The sequence below is a fragment of the Sarcophilus harrisii genome, chromosome 4, assembly GCF_902635505.1.
Source record: "Sarcophilus harrisii chromosome 4, mSarHar1.11, whole genome shotgun sequence".
Classification (NCBI taxonomy): domain Eukaryota; kingdom Metazoa; phylum Chordata; class Mammalia; order Dasyuromorphia; family Dasyuridae; genus Sarcophilus; species Sarcophilus harrisii.
In genome coordinates this window covers 181,782,144-181,800,685 of record NC_045429.1, presented here as the reverse complement: position 1 = coordinate 181,800,685, position 18,542 = coordinate 181,782,144, and the positions used below count along the sequence as shown (strand labels likewise).

Sequence of the window (18,542 nt, the reverse complement as noted above, 5' to 3'; positions counted from 1 at the left end):
TTTTTCACTAGGTTTCCCCATACAAGCCTTCTATGGATTGAAGCCATTTTGCGTGTCCATATCTTCCCCAAACCACAATTTATAAATCCCCAACCAATGTATTTACTTTTGGTAGTTAATAAGGAGACATTAGTTTTCAAAGCAAAACTATTTAATTTAATAGTAAAAAGGGAAAAGTAGTAATAAAATAGTTCTTTTATAAATATGGTATATCTATATATGTATATATATACACATATATATTTATTTACACATACATACATACACATGTTGAAAAAATTGCTATTTTGAAAAGTATTGAATCAAATTAACTACACATTGTCTTCCTTCAAGGTAAATTCCCTACTATTCTGCATTTGTAATTAAGGCAAGAAACTTTATAGAGTAGTAATTATCTCATCTATGAGTTGAAATACCAAAGACCAAACAAAAGTTTTAAATCTTACATCTTATTAAATTTGATTTAGAATTAGGGGGGTATCTATCAATTGGGGAATGATTGAATAAGGTATAGTCTGTGAATGTAATGGAGTATTATTGTTTTATAATAAATGATGAGCAAGCTATTTTCAGAAAAGCCTGGAAAGACCTACATGAACTGATGCTGCAGGAAATGAGCAGAACCAGGAAAACATACATAGCAACAGCAACATTATGTGATGATCAACTATGATAGACAGCTCTTCTCAGTAATACAGTGACCCAAGACAATTCCACTAGACTTAGAATAGAAAATGCCATTCACAACCTGAATGCTGATTGAAGCATACTATTTTCTGCCTTTTTTGCTTGTTTGTTTGTTATTTTTTCCTCAGAGTTTTTCCTTTTTTTCCTGAATTTTCTTTCACAACATGACTAATATGAAAATGTTTAAAATGATTGAACATGTGATAATCTTTCTTTGATTTCTTGCTGTTCGTTGGGGAGAGAGAGAAGGAGGGGAAGTAAAGGAGGGAGGAAGAAGGAAAATTTGGAACTCAAAATCTTACAAAAATGAGTGTTGAAAACTATCTTTACATGCAATTGGAAAAATAAAATAGTATTGAAATAATAAAAAAAAAAGATTTAGGGGTTAAAAGAACCTGATCCATCTAGTCTAACCTCTTAGCTCAGGTAGTTAACTTGAATTTTTGACTAAAGTATCTTTTTTGCTTCGAGAAAGAATGGATCCTTTGGCTAATAATATGCTCAACAAAGCATTCAACAAATATCCAATAATGATACAAGTGAGTCATGAGAAACAGAAGCATAGCAAAGAATGAATTATTCATGTACTCAAGACAATTATTTGAGAAATATTTGGACAACCAAATATCTCCATTAAACACATATTTACCTAGCACTAACTATGTTCCAGGGATATTTACAAATATATATTATTTAGGTGTTTGTTCATTTTGTTTGCTGGAGCTTTTTCAGAAAGTAAACACATACTTTCTGTGATTTTTTTTTTCTTTTGACATCTAGGAACATCTGTCATTCTTGGAAAAGGGTGATAAAATGATAAAACTACATAGATGGCACTGAACTAGTTTTTCAGGGCTGGGAAATCTAATTTTTGTCATAAACATGAAACAGGGAGATTGGGAGATTTGAAGGACAAAGTAAGGTTACTTTTCCTACTCAACAATTCAAGTACATGTTCCATCCTACATATGTATTTTCTCAGTTTCCTTTGTTTTCCTTAGTTCCATTCAACTTTAGTCAACAAAATTTTATTGAATTTCTGCAGAATATCAGGAACTACTATATATTGGGAACTCTCTGAAACCTGCTTTAAGGAGCTTATATTGCATTTAGGGAATGAAATAAAGACACATTAAAAAAACACACAGTCCTACACAGTTCCTCTTCTACCTTATTTACCTTTATCTATGGATCAATGTAATTTAATAAATATTTTTTATGGATTTCCTACGTGCTTTTGCACTTAGTAGGTGCTGGGACTATGAAGATGAAAAACAATACTGTCACAGCTCTAAAGAAGACTGTACTGTAAAAGAGAAAACCCGTTTGTATAGGTAGCATCTAATCCCCCTCCCCTTTTTCCCAGAGGTCCCCCAGACAAACCTGTGGATTGAGGCCATTTTATGCAGCCACATCTTTCCCAAACCTCAGTTCATAAATTCCCAATCAGTGTATTACTTTTGGTAGTTAGAGGACTCAACTGTTTCAAAGCAAAATCATTTAATCTAATAGCAAAAGGAAAACAGTTTTTCCATAAATATGGGATATGTTTTCCCACAAACCATCATTGACAAAAGGGAACACAGTTAAGCAACATGTTTAGAAAGACAGTTATGAAAGTATCCTGGATGACCAACACATATATGTAGAGTTATGCAGTTGAGGAACAACTGTGACATGAATGGGGTGTGTGTGTGTGTGTGTGTGTGTGTGTGTGTGTGTGTGTATAATACACATGGATTGACATATATGCAGGCCATACATATAGAAAGGTACAAATGTAGGGAATGTGACTTTTTGGTTTTTTATATATTGATACAAATATGTACGTGCATACATATGCACATTCAGACACAGACATGCTTATAGGCATATATACATGTGCATAATAGGTTCAATTGCACATGTGTTCCATACAAATATATACATACATGGCACTATATACCATGCGTACATATACATGTGTGTATGCTTATGTACACACACATGTCCTATGCATATACAAATATAAAACCACAAGTCATCCTTCATATGTAAATGAACCATATATGATCATAATGTCCTAAATATATACCTGGAGGGAACTTTGTGGATAAAAATAATGAATTCCAGAGATGTTAAAAGACTTAAAAAAAAAAAAAGTAGCAAATGGGCCACCTCTGTGACCCTTAGTGCCAGGCTGTCTTGAGCTGTACTGTGTAGAACCTGGCAAGACCTGAACCTCAGCACCCCTGCTGATCCAGGGCAAGCCCTTTTCCTACCTTCTCCCCTTTCTCTCCCCTCCTTCCCCTTCCTATCTTACCCTACATCATAGTTTATACATGATATTGGCCACAAGTGTAGTCTCTAACAACAAAATGGTTTGTTGCATCAGAAGGATACAATGCTTGACAATGACTTTGAACCCTATTTCTTTGGAAGGTTAATCAGAATAAGAACTATCTTTCAATAACTGATCCCTAACTTTCCAGCTACTATTTACTATTTATTAAATTTCCTTACTTAGTGAAACACTATGGTATACTGATGGTGATTCCCCTATTGAATATCTCACCACCTATGGACAGTTTAGTAATGGCAACTATCTTTCCATGTATGATGCTGGTTTTAGACAACCTAGGGAGTCTGGAAAAGCATATCTGTCACCACACAATTATTTTTTCCCTTAGAAAATTCTGCATTTTCAGCAAGGGTAACAAATGGATCCCAAAGACAACAGATTCAAAGTCCATCTTATGGAAGCAGTTTTAACAATCCATCCAGCTCTTTGAATGATACTATTGTTGATGGATAGACAGGATTCATAATGACACTTTAAATCAGAGAGTGGTTGGATTTAAGATTGGTGGAGATGTAGCAATATCTATAGTAAAGACAGTAGGATCTATTATCAGTGCTATAATAACTATTGTTTTTTCTGGTAATTGTAGATCAGGTGTGACCTTACCAGTTTCTAAACCAGCATGTTGGGCTTTATTGCCAGCAAACCTGAAAAACCACAATCTAAAATGAAAAGAAAAATGGACTTATAATTGGAGGTGCTTTACCTCTACCACCTTTGGTATTTAGTACTTGAGAAGGGTCCTGTAAGCAAGGCTCTTTCTCTCTATCACCTCAGTATTTCCCATACTTATAATGACAGATCATTTAGCCTATTACACTTCATTTTCCTCCTTTGTCCCAGACACAATATCAGGACCCTCAGCAACCACCCCCAAACTGCCAAGTAAACCCTTGAAACAAAATTCAGCTTTTGGATGAAATAGAGGGATTAGTCAGGATAGCAACTCTCCTGGAAATGCTCAAACTAATTCTGTTTCAAGTGAAGAATCACATACTGTCCTTGAAAAACTAAAAGCAGTCCATAGTTATAACCCTAAAAATTTTGTTAGAACCTTAAAAATTGATGTATATTTAAAATAAAGAGTTATTCTGAGGATGATATTTATTGTTCCATTACATTCTCCATTTGATGTGGCATAGAAATAAAGAAAGTAAAAGTTTGGATAGTACTTTCTGCTCTACAAACAGTAAAGGTCCTATCTATCTGCTCTTCAGTGTCAATGGTAGAAGACATTGTTGTAGAGTAGCAGAGATGAAGTCACCTGTGGAATATGGCACTAGTGCCTGGTATCTGGTCTCAGTTCAAATAGAAGGGGAAATTTGATGGCAAGTAGATATTTCTCAAGGATGTGTGCCCAACAATTAACTTTGACACACCAAGGGATGACAACAAACCAGTTACAAATTCCCACGTACAAAGGTACATACAGCAGGTACCTTAAAAAAAAAACTAAACAAGTACTTAAAATTATTTCCACTTACAAGCACACAATCTCCGGCTCTGTTGATGTTTCTCATTATGAGAAGTGCCAAGAAGAAGAGGTAGTATGCAAAGATAAAATTAAATGGATGATCAAAGTTAGAGTCCATGAGTAGTGACAAGGTGGTGATGGAGTGTAGTCATTCATGTATGATTGTCTCTAATACTCAGGCTTCATTTTTCAAAAATGGCAGAATCAAAAACAATCAATAAAAATAAAGATAAACTAGAGCTGTTTACAAACTCAGCTATGAAAAGCAAATTAAAAAATGTTGTTGGTGCTGTATCTAGGCATCAGAACTGACTAAACCTTTAGCTCTAATGTATCTTCTCATGCAGGAGAAATTAAGTTGTTGCATCTTTAATTATTTTGTAGCTTCTCTCCCCCACCAGGTAGATCCCCATTAATTTGTATCTTTGCAGGCATTATGTTTTAGAATGCATGAACACAATTGTATACTTTACCCTTTTGTCATTTTATGGCAAACATAAGAAACAATGCATTAGTTTTTTCCCCGTGCAAAACATTCTCTTAAAATACTTTCTCTTAAAAATACTTCCATGAAAAGTTAAATGAGATCACTTTATCCAAATGTTATGCCATTTATTTTGTCCATCATTACACTTCTAAAAAGCCAGGATTGTCAATTTGTCTACTATATGGGGAAAAATTAAATTTTAAGTTTTCAGATGATATGAGAAATTGTTTAGACTTTTAAAAACATAAACAAAAGAATCATTTTCAAGCTCTGTTAACCAGAGATTTTTGAATATTGTTCTAATATCATATTCTGCAAAGGATATTACTTTCCCAGTCAAACTTACTTTTTTTGTTTATATGGCTTAATAATAATGATGATATGATACTTTCAACATGTAGGGTTTTTGAAAATGTGTTTTAAACCCTGATTCAGTTTTTGGGCATTCTTAATTTATTTATTGCAGACATTTTTAATTTTCCCCTTTACTTCTTATTTGAGAATCCTAATGTTGAGCTTTAATGTTGGAGCTAATAAGATGGAAAGGATGATAGATTATGCTCAAATGTTTAAAATTGACAGTATATATGTCTAACTTTTTTCTGTTTGATGAATAAAAGAAAAAAAATTAAAAACATTAAAATGTAGTAAGCAGATAGGATTTAAACTAAGGTCCTCTGTCTCCAGTGTAGTCTTTTTTTTTTTTTTTTAAATACTACAATGCTGCTCAAATTAGAATGATAGTAAAGGAGGCCAGACACATTAGTCTAAAATAGAGATGTCAAATACTGCAGCCACAAAACTCCCAGTGTAGCCAAAACCAGATTAAAATGTAGTTGTGATGGGGAAGAGAAGTTAATTAGCACAGTGGATAGAGAACCAGTCCTGGAGTCAGAAGGACCTGAGTTCAAATGTGGCCTCAGACACTTACTAGCTGCCTGGACAATTCACTTAACCCCAAATACCTTGGCAAAAAAAAATTAACTAGGAAATATTTAGCAAAATAAACAAAAAAATGCAACAAACATAGTGTTAATATTTGGGGATTAAAAAAATCAATATGTGGCCTGTGGGAATCCTTGTGTATGGTTTATAGCCCCCATTTCTGTTTGATTTTGATACCACAGTTGTAAGACATTTTAAGATACAAAGATCACTTTCAACTTGAGGGAATGTCTTCTCATAAAGGTAATACATGATCAAAGCCTTGAAGTAATTAATAAACGAATATGTATATATACATACATACAAACATACATACACTGTCTTCTCTGACAAGTGCAATAATTTTCATTGACCTAAGAGAGAGGCAGAATGGAAAAGGGGAATCCAAGTTGGTGATAGAAAGTATCTAAAGGGAAAAGCCTAGAATTGTTATCTTGGAAGCTTTGATTAAATAAAGAATAAAGAGAAAAGTGATAGGCCAGATGATTACAGTGGTTATGAATATCAGCTTCTTGTTGATTAGAACTATTAGTACATAGTAACAATTTAATTGCTTCTTGGCTAACTGATTGTGTGTGTGTGTATGTGTGTGTGTATATAAAATTGAATGAATATATATCAGCTATACCTAACTATATCATCTGTATATAACTATTTCTCCATACAATGTATATATGCACACATGTATATCATTTTGTATGTATATAGGCACTCAGTAAATATTTATTGATTAGATATAATATGATCTGCTTTATTTCAAACTTTGGAAAATGTATTGATTCGATAATATGAAGATTAACTGAGGTTATGGTAGAGTAAAGGATTTAGGTAAGCTAACTAGACTTTATAGCTTCTCAGTTTTAACAAATAATTAATTTTGAACTTTTAAGTTGTGATTCTCATTCAGGCATAGCTCCTCACCCTTTTGCTTGTAATTATGTCTTCTAAACCTTCCCAAGTATTTGCAATAATCTTCAAGATTTAAACTCTTGCATTAAAAGTAATTGCTTCTGCACTTGGAGGATTTTCTGGGTAAAGGGCAAGATTAAAAAATTCTCATGTCACAAGGTCACTTGGCAGAATTTCCAGAGGCAGGAGTCTACTGCTGTATGACACCCCCTTCCCTTTTTCCCTTAGAATTTGCCATCTGGCAAATGGCAGATTTCTCCCTAGAGTGGTCCAGTTCAGTATACTGAGGTGTAGCATAGCCATACCCTGAAGGCATGAGTTGATGAGATTAGATTTTGTTCACTTTCTAGTTCCAAGAGAAAGTCTGTTTCTTCTTAGTCTGTACCATTTTTAATAAGAAGGTGTTCTTAAAAGTGGTTCTATGTCCAAAGAAGACCTTATAGACAGTGACTATTCTTTGTAAACCTATTTGAACAAATAAAAGTTTACTACCTTTGTTGGAGTAAAAAGCAAATCTTCAAAATTGTCATTTTCTAAAAATAAAACCCCCAATTTTCCCCCATCCCTGGGTCTTCAAACTTGAAAACAAGTAAAGACATGTTTTTGATATTGCAGTAATTGAGAAGAATCTCTGCTGTCATTTGCAATTGATGTCATATTTGTTAAAGCTGTGATATATCTTTAACAGCAGGACTATAATAGGAAAGGCTTCCCTTCTGGAAAGTAATGAATTAATATGAAACTTTTTCAAATGGAAAGAAATTTTGTATTTTTTTTGGTGGTGGGAGGAACCATTGAGATGATTGCTATGCATTTGTTATAATTCCTGAAAAGTAACCTTTAAAATGATGAGAATGTTGGGAGAGGGCATTTGGGTAGGAGGCAGGGATAGGTCAAAGTTCTAGAGAAATGGAAGTGGACCCTGTTCTATGGGGGGCAAAGTCCAGCCTGAACATTTTTCAAGGACCATAAAATATCTTTAGCTCCATTCACAACTTCAGTTATTTCACAGATGCTGAGGCATAGTTTGCTACTTACTATGATTTTCGCCACCAGTAACCAGATTTTTCTATGTCTTTGCTTTGAAACAGAAAAGTAGGATGGATGAGTACCCCTCCCATTCTATACTAATCATTTCCTCCCCAATCAGATCACACCCTCTTCTTTTGCTCTTGATTTCATGGTAAGGAAGAGGGATGGAAGGAGAGGATGAAGTAGGAGTGATGATCCAGATGAGTTTATACCTGTTTAGAAATATGTGAACTGAATGATACCTTAAAAATCAAATGTTTTTCTCTTCTTCCCTTCTCTGACTCCAGAACCAACTGTGTCTTCCTTCCATGTATTAGATCTTTCAGATTCTTTTGACACTGAAAGAATTTTGCTTTGCATCACCTTTTTTCCTTTTTTCAGAGATAATCCCAAACATCTGTCATCCTAAAGGATTGTGGGTTAGTAGTACACACCTCATCATTTTTCCTTACTAATTGCAAAAAAAAAAATTAGCACATTGTTATTAGTTAATTCAAATCAAGGACTTAAAGAGAAACTGAAAATCCTCAGTTCATTAGTCCTTTCCTTTGGAATAGGCATCTGACATTTACTAGTTGTGTGACCTTGGAAAAATTAATTAACATATCTTAGTTCCTCTTTTGAAAAACAAGGAAGTTGATTCAGATAATCTATTAAGCCCCTTGTAGATTTGCATCTTTGTTGCTAATATTTGTCTTGAGATATACAACATAAAATAGGAGAGCAAATGACAAGACCTAGGTCCCTGGAATCATAATCTTTCTTTAGTAAAATAAAAAAAAAAGTTACATTCTTTAGGTAAAGTTGAAAATAAGGCTTAAAATCATTTAATTTAAAGAAAAGACTTGAAAGCTGCTATTTGGCAAGAAACAAAACTTTAAGAAAGAATTCAACTCCACCATACAACTAAAATTTCTATTTTTTACTATTGCTTAATTGCTAAATTCCACTGCTCTTTCTTAGTCTTTGACCTCTCCTCAGTTTTTGATGTTGTAAGCCTCCTGGAAACTCTCTTCTCCTTGGGTTCCCTGACATATTTCTTTCTTATTTCTCTTTTATTCTCCTCAATCTCTTTTGTTAGGAGTGTAATTTTTTTCCTCCCCAAGATCGTAGTAATCTAGTATATGATAAACTCAAAGATCCAAGCTTTTAGAAGAAAAACTCTTTTTTTTTGACAAAAATTGCTGAGAAAACTGGAAAACAATATGGTAGAATCTAGGTATAGACCATCATCTCAAGCTCAGTATAATTTACACATAAAAAGTGTAAATTAAATAAAGCAAATTAAGAGAGTATAGAATAGCTTAATCATTAGATTTATGGATAAGGGAAGAATTTGTGACCAAAAAATATAGAAAGCATTACGAAATAAAAAACAGATAATTTCGGTTACATTAAATTAAAAAGGTTTTGCACAAAAAACCTAATGCAACCAAAATTATAAGGAAAGCAGAAAATTGGGAAATATTTTTGTAAGAAGTATTTCTGATAAGGGTCGCATTTTTAAATGGATAACTGAATCAAATTTATAAAAATATGAGTCATTCCCAAATTGATAAGTGATCAAAGGATATGAACAGGCAGTTTCAGACAATGAAATCCAAGCTATCTATAGTTATATGAAAAATGTTCTAAATCACTATTGATCAAAAAATGCAAATTAAAACAATTATCAGAGTGGCTTACATGGCATAAAAGGAAAATTTTTGATGTTAGAAGGGATGTGAAAAAACTAGCTTTTCAAACTCAGTATGTCAATAAACAAAACAATAAAATCAGAATTCATAAATCCTTCCCCCTAACTCTGATCCAGTCTCTTGAATCTTCTCTATTTCTGCTGAGAAAGTACCACTATACTTCCAGTTTCACCAATTCTGGCTCTTTCTCCTTCATCTATACATATCATTTACCATATCTTGTCAGTTCTGCATAGGCAAATTTCTAATGTCCATAACTTCTCTACTCACACAATTATTACCCTAAATCAAACCTTCATTACCTCTCATGTTAACTATTTCAATAGCTTCCAGTTACTCTCCCTTGATATCAGTTTCTCTCCCTGAGCTATTTATGAAACTTCTGACAAATTAATATTCCTAAGGTAGAAGTCTAACAATGTTACTCTCTTCATCTAAAATCTTCACTGGCTTCCAATTGCTGCTAAGACCCTAGCCTGACATTTAGAGTTCACCACAATTTGGCTACCACCCATCTTTCTAGTTTTGTTTTTATAACCCCAACCAGGTTTTAACAAACTGACTTGTTAGCTATTTACCATTCTCTCTAGCCTTTGTAAAGATAAGTTTTCATTCACAGTTTTTAGGTGTTCTTTCCCTTTTCAAATGACCTTATATTCATTTATCTTTGTTTGTGTTGAATCTCATGTTCCATCCTTTTTTCCATCAGAATTTTTTCTGACTCCCACTGATAGGCACAATAGAAGGTTCTTAATACCTTTGTATGTTTCATATTACTTTTAAAAAATATTCTGTCAAATATCAACTTCAATTATCCCTCCTACTTGAGCATATTAAAAAAGCAAACCTAAAAAAGAAAGACTGAAATACATTAAAAATAACAGGCAATTAATCAATTTTTGTTTAGTTGGATTTAATGATTAGAGCAATGATCTTCAATTATAGTTAGCAATCAACACTAGTTTTCATATTTGTTGAAAGAAATCTAAGAGAAAAATAGACTCAACTTAGGGAGAAGAGTTTAACTTCACTATTTCAAAAAAAAGTAAAGTAAAACAACCCAACAATACCAAACATACAAACAAACAAACAAACAAAAAAACAACCCTGTGATTTTATCTGTGTGGTTACACTGCAGATAATGGAAACTTGACTGTAGGTGATGTTGAGTTCTGTGGTGAAATTTTTTTTTAAGGAGCACTCTAACCATGGATAGTACTTCAAAGAACTGATTAGAAATGTGATTTTGGAGTCAGTGCTGGTTGAGAACATTCTAATTAGCCCCATATGGAGTTAATTTCTTGATTAGGTACATCAATTAAACAATGAACACTTACCAAAGGGTATCTTGGATTCTCTTTCCTAGGAGATTGTTCATTGTATAGAGGTCACCTTTTGACACTGGGTAGCAGTTGCTCATTGCTTTCCGATCTGAATGCTCTCTATAATGTGAAGAGTTCTGTGCAACTAGTGACATTTGTCTAGCCCCAGCAGGTCATTGGTGAGAATTTTGCACCAAGAAGTCCCTAGACATCCCTTCAGTTGCTGATCTAGGTCATGAATATATTAATAGCACTTTCACCATATATTCAAATGTGCCTAGGAAGTGGTCCCCATACATTTATTGTCTGCTCTGTACTAGACACTCTTAGGTGTTAGCAATACAAGACTAAAAAAATCAAATGATTATTACTTACCACAAACTTTTCTTTTGTTAGGGAAGACAAGATATATGTCTATAAATCTATATTGAATAAATATATGCAGAGTAGAAAAGGTTGAAATAAAGCAGAAAAATCAGGAAACTTTTGAACTTCCCAAGACCTTAGACATTAACCAATCTAACGTTCTTTTTAAAGTGAAAAGAAAAATTCAGAGAAGAATCCAGGTCACATAGCTAGAAGATATTTCAGATTCTATAGACACCCTGGGTTCACTTGTTTAGACCTCTGTAACAATCAGGCATTTCTTTATGTCATCATACATCTCTGCATGATTGTCTGATCATTGTTCAGAAACAGAAAGACTGCTAGTGTTCTTGCTTTTAATTATTTAATATGTTTTCTATGAAAAACTTGTCTCCAGGGAAAATGGACAATATAATGCTTCCATTTGGAAGGATGAAAAAACATAGTGACTCCTTTCAAAATTTTAGTTGAACTATCTCATTTTGTTTTATAAGAGACTTCATTACTGGCCTAGAAGAATACTCTTGCCCTTTCATGTCATTACTAAGGAAGCAAGGATATGGGTATACACAAAGAATCTTGACCCTCTTGGTTATTAGAATGACTTGATCCTTCAAATCTGAACACTAGCTGTTATAAGGAATTGAACTGTATAAAAACACAGTATTTGCCTTAGTACCTTTGGTTTTCCTCTTCACAAAAGCCAATTGAATGGTATGGCATCGAGTCAGATTGCAATATCAGTAGTGACTCAATTGGCAGAGTGAGAATATTCTTTGATTGTGTTTTTAGTATGTTCTTATTGAGGGAGTTACATGGCACAATGGATGGGACTCTGGACCTGGAGTAATGAATAGCTGAATTCTGGTCTTGCCTTAGATACTTCCTAGCTGTGTGACCCTGGACAAATCATTTGACTTCTCTCAGCCTATTTTTGTGAGACTAATGATAGAATCTACCTCCCTCCCAGGTTTGTTGTAAGGATCCAATGAGATCATCTATATAAATCATTTTACAAACCTTAAAATTGCTTAGATACTATGTATGATCCCATTGAAAAAAATGGTACACATACTATACAAAGAATAATAATTGGCATGGTGTGTGGTCGTATGTATGTGTACATATATATACATATATATATATATACACACACACATATAAAATATATATGTGTGTATCATTAGATAGGTCATCATGAAAAGAATGATAGTAATTGTCATCTTATACAATGGAAAGAATAACAATAACAATCATTATGGTATCTCTCTATATACACATAGATATCTGTGAAATTATGACAATAATCAATAGCACATATATATGATATGTGTATATATGTATGTGTACATACATAATGGAAAGTGAGTATAAGTATATATACCTTAAAGAATAACAATTATAATAACAATCATGGTTTATATATCTATTCCTATATCTACATGAAAGAATGATAATAATTATCATGGCACATATATAGAGATATATTTATCTATACATATATAATGGAAATTGAGAATAATTATCATGGTATGTATATCATGGAAAGAATAACAAGAATAATAATGTGTTTGCCCATGTGTATAATAGAAATAATAACAATATTTGTCATGATATCATGGAAAGAATAACAAAAACAATAATCTATCCACGTGTACACATGCACACAAAAATGTATACACATGTGAAAAAGAGCAATAATTGTCATGATACACACAAGTGTCATAGAAAGAAAGACAATAATTATCAGGGTATAGATGCTGTGGAAAAAATGACTTGACTTTTTTTTAAGACCTGATTGTTTCCTTATCCTTCTATCTTGCCATTTTATATACTGGAGAAAAGTAACTTGTTCTTACAAAAGCATTTGAAACCTTTGGAAGAACACTTTCTGCTCTGTTGACATAATAATCCCCTGCTGCTTTTGTGGCAGAGCTAACAGAAATATCAATGTGGTCTCACACCAATGGGAAAGTTATAGGATTGAAACAATACAGTCAAAACAATGTTCTAAGTACTTCAAAATGAACTGAGTCCTCTTCTCTCCCAATACTGACTCCAAAATTAGATTTTTAATCATTATCTAAAATGCTAGCCATGACTAAAATTTTTGAATTGGATTATAGATTTGACCATAGATGTCAACATCTTCTATAGTCAAATCTCCATTATCTGTTGGTGGAATTTTGTAGTTATTGAGTCATGTCAACTATGTTCAACTTTTCATAACCCTATTTGGAATTTTCTTGGCAAAAATATTATAGTGATTTGCTATTTCTTCTTCCAGGTAATTTTATAGATGAAGAACTAAGGCAAATGGGGTTGTGTCTTGCTCAGGGTGACACAGCTAGTAAATTATCTGAGGCTGGATTTGAACTCAGCTTTTCCTGTACCACCCTCACTGGTATAGAATGCCTGGTCCTTTATATTTTATTGACATTTTGTTATCTGCTCAGTTTAACTTAGTGCTTTATTGATATAAGCAGGATTTTCCTTTAATCTTTGTTGGAAGAACTTTACTAAGAGCTGACATTTATTTATGGTTTTAAAGTTTGCAAAACACTTTACAAACATCTCATCTGAGAATTTTGTGAATAAGGAAATTAAGGCTCACATAATCTGTGATTCGCCTATGGTTAGACAGTTTTGGAGGTAGGATTTGAACCCAATTCTTGCTAATCCCAAGATTAAACTTCTGTCCACTACTATACAACATTTCTTTGTCCTTTTCTGGCCTTAACTTTAAAGACAAAATAGTAATCTTTTCCTGTTTCTTCCTACTCCTTTGCACTTCATCATGCCCTAGGAAGTATTAACTAGCAAATTTGTTACTTCTCTTTTATGGATTACTACCCACTTAAGGAAGTGCCATGAACTATCAAGTTTGAAGAGAATCAAAGTTCTGCTTTTGTTTGCCCTTCACATTATTTTGAATCTGAGAATTTAGAGGTCAAAAAGGGTCAAATAACGTATAATTTCACAGTCAGTAGTAAAGTTTGAATACAAGCAAAAAAAATCTTGACTCATTAATATATTCTAAAGTCTATGAATTGTGGGAATACCTAATTCCAAATTTCTATTTAGCAGTTATAATCCACATCAATTAAACTTTTTCATTATTTAAATGATATTTTGGGAGGAGCAAGGTTTATATGGGTTTGAAAAGCTTTTGGATACCAGTACTATTAATATTTATGACTAATTCCCAGGCAAGCACAATTTATGTTTTTTAGAATCTAATTATACATGATTTTTAGCCAATGAATATGACTTCATGAAAAATTCAGGATAATTAAAATAACCCAGAAGATATTTTGGAGATTAAACATTGCTTGACATTTAATGGAACCTGAAATTATTATTCCATCAATTGTTCAGTTGTTTTTCAGTCATTTCTGACTTTTCAGAATGAAATGATGCTATTTGAAGTTTTCTTGGCAAAGATAGTTGGAGCAGTTTGCCATTTCCTTCTCAAGCTCATTTTACAGATAAAAAAAAAATGATGGCAAACAGAGTTGAGTGACTTGCCCAGGATCATTATATAGCTAGTGAGTATAAGGTTATTTTTGACCTTAAGATGATGAGTTTTCTTGACTCTAACACTATATACATTGCCCCACCAAGCTGCTCATAAAGGAAACTAATCACATGGAAATAAAGTTATCAAAGTATATATATATATATACACATACATATATATATATATATATATATATATATATATATTCACAAACCCTCCCCCCAAGAAAGAATTAAAGAATTCTTAAACTAGATAGTTTACATCCAGACAAGAACATTTTTGACTAATTAAATAATTTTTGGGCAAGTCATTTAGCTTCTCTCAATCTCAGTTTCTTCAACTATGAAATGAAATAATTGGGTTAAATGACCTCAAACATTTCTTTCAGTTCTACATCCACAGTCCTATGATTCTAATATTTATTTCAGTATCATGAATGTAATGTAGGAAGAATATATTTTATAGGATTTGGAGGCAGAGAGAAAATAACAGATTTCATCAGAAGGAATTTAGAGAGAATTAAAAAGTCAAATGTTTTGGAAACAAGATTAAATACTTGGTGGAAGTAGTCACACTCTATTATAGTTCCTCTTCTTCGGTAGAATGTATACTCAAGTACTTAGGAAAGATTTTATATTGACTACACTCCTTGAGGTCAGGGACTATCTTTTCTTTCCCTTCCTTCCTACTTTCCTTTCCTTTCCTTTCTCTTCCTTCCTACTTTCCTCTTTTCCTCTCCTCTTCTTTCTTCTCTCCATTTTTCTCCTCTCCTCTCCTCTCTTCTTTCTTTTGAGAAAAAATGAAGTTACATCTGGAAAGGTCCCTTCCAATTTGAAATATGTGATCTTATAATTGTTCAATTTGTGCCAATTTTCTTTACTGCAACATTAGTAGAGCATTGATTGATTTTCACATTGATGCAGTTAGTGGCAGTGCAGGTCTCTGTCAGAGGACAGTTTCTCAGAGTTCACCCCATGGTTTCCCCCCAAAGTTAGAAAGGATCATTTTAGGGTTTCCCCATCAAGGTCAATGGGAAATTTACAGAATCTGAATCGCAGCATTTGAAAGAAAGGATTTCAGTGACCACCTATTCCAATATATAATCAAAACGAATCCCTCCTATAATATGTCCAACAAGCGGCCATCCACTTTTTGACCATACAAAAATCTTATGGAAGAAATATTTAAGAAAGTCACCTATAGTGACTCCTGCCTATAATTTCTGTTACTTGGAGACATTCAAGATGATGAATTGCTTGAATTCAGGGGTTTTGAGCTGCAGTAAGGCTAAAAATGACCTAGTATTAGCACTGTCTGGCACCAATGTGGAAAGCCCCTAGTAGCCAAAAGCAACCAGGTTGCTTAAGAAGAGCAAATGGCTTAAACAAGACCTCGGAGCTGAAACTTCAAATACTAGCTATTGTTTATATATATTATGTTATTATTATACGTCATAATAATACACATTATAATATATAATGTGCTTAAACATATTACTATTCAAACCATTTGACTTATTACTACTGATCTATCTTATCACAGATTGTGGGGAAAAAAAGGATATGGTTTAAGCTTCTGTCTGATCATTATATTGGGATCAGGCCAGTGAGTAGCCAATACAGTTTTAGCCTAGGTAAGATTGGAAGACCAAGTCTCAAAACAAAACAAAATTTAAGAAAGAATTAAGTAACAAAAAACATGTCTAAAATTAGTACCTGAATTCCTTTCTTTTTTTTAAGTCACTGGAGTAAAATTTTTATTTTTACATAAGCGTCAAGCAACCTCCCCCTTTTCAATCAGATAATACATATAAAACATTTTGCAACCTTAAGGCATTATATGAATGACAACTATTACTATTATTAATATGTGATATTATATTTAATTATATAATAGTAATAATATTTTGATAAAGGGGTCCATTTACCATACATTGTATTTACATTGGGAATATGGATCAAGGCTATTGCATTTCAACCAAAACAACTGACTAGTGGGCCCCATCCTCATGTGGCTTTGTCTTAGAAGCATGACCCTGGCCTAGGACTGGCAGTGTTACAATGGGGGTGAATAGGATTCAAGGGCAAGGGAGGTGAGGAGGGATTCTGCCCCAGTTACCCAGTGGGCTGTCCCTAACATATCCCATCAAGCTTGAGGTGTCCCCTGCTAAGTGTCTCTCACTAGAATGCAGAGTGTCTGAAAGGAACAGTAAAAGTACAGCTGCGACTGAATGTGGCATGTGCGGTGGTTGCCAGCTGGTGGCCCTGCTTCTGGCTGCTCCCTGTCTGCCGAGCAGCCATCTGCTGCAGCTTTAATGAATGAATCTCAATATCTCTCTCTCTCTCTCTCTCTCTCTCTCTCTCTCTCTCTCTCTCTCTCTCTCTTTATTTTTGGGCAGAACAATAGCTTTTGCAGTGTGATCTGCATTCCAATGGATGGAGTCACTCTTTGCTCAAACTTCTATGTGATCGGCAGGCAGTGGGGGATGGAGATCGTGTGTATGTGTATGTCCTCTTATAGGTGGAAAAGGATGGCAGGTGTTGAGGCTGTTATCCTTCTTTGAAAAAGAAGTCCTTATTTTTTATCAATACTTTGTGCTTTTACATCCCATTTATTTCTGAATATATTGCTTCTCCCTCCTGGACCCAAATATGGATCCCTCGTAACAAGTGTTGAAAAAGAGGAAGAAAAACACTTCAGCAAAACAAATCATTGATGAACTACATGCAATATTCTACAACCATAGTTCCTGCCTCTACTGTGAAGGGATAGAGAGATGCGGTTTCTCATATTTTGGGGAGGGGGACAAATTTTGGTCACTATTCAGTGTTAAGGTTTTGCTTTTGTTTTCCATTTATAGTTCAGTACTCATTGGAACAGATTTACACACATATGTATATATATATATATATATATATATATATATATACATACACACACACACACACATATACAGGTAATACATTATGTTTTCTCTGTGTGTGTCTGTCTCTTTCTCTGTATCTCTGTCTCTTTCTCTGTCTCTGCCTCTCTCTTTCTTTTCCATACAAATATACATAAACATGTTCAGTTGCTTTAATTGTGTATAGCTCTTTGTGGCTTAATTTGGGTATTTTTCTTGGCAAAAATATTACAGTAGTGTGCCATTTTTTCCCCAGCTAATTTTGGAGATGAAGAAACTGAAGCAGAATTAGATGACATGCCCAGAGTCACACAGCTAATATTGTCTGAAGTCAGAGTTGAACTCAAGAAGATGAATTTTCCTGACTTCATGTCCAGCACTCTATCCACTGTGCCACTTAGTTCTCACACACACACACACACACACACACACACACACACACACACACACACACACTCCACTGTACTTCTTCCCCTGAAGATTTGCTCTGTTCCTTGTATTATACTCTTCTCTACATCTATTTTCTTCATTTAACCTCCTGAACAGAAAATGTGGAATTGGGGTTGAGAAGTAAAGTGGAAGCCTTGGATTTTTCTTAAGTCACTTGACACCTTCCCTTCTCTTCCTCTAGTTTCTGCCTAGTGCCTTCAGGAGAAATTTGGCTTCTTTCTTTTAGTGAAGCATACTTGGGGAAACTTCAGCAATAGCTTTCAATCTTTTTCTTCCCTGTGGTGTTCTTTAAACTGAGAAGCAGTCTGTTCTTAATTACAATGAATAAAAACAAACAAACAACAACAACACCCCACGGGACAAGTTGAAAACTTTCCCAGTAAAGGATTGATTTGATCCGTGGGTTAATC

At 33.8% G+C, this 18,542-nt stretch overlaps 1 protein-coding gene and 1 pseudogene across 1 annotated transcript in view; both read left to right on the top strand.

Moving 5' to 3' along the window:
- Positions 1-18,542, top strand: part of SLC35F1 (solute carrier family 35 member F1) — a 523,457-nt gene that overhangs the window by 45,389 nt on the left and 459,526 nt on the right. The window lies entirely within an intron of this gene.
- Positions 3,044-5,901, top strand: LOC111720674 (annotated as a pseudogene).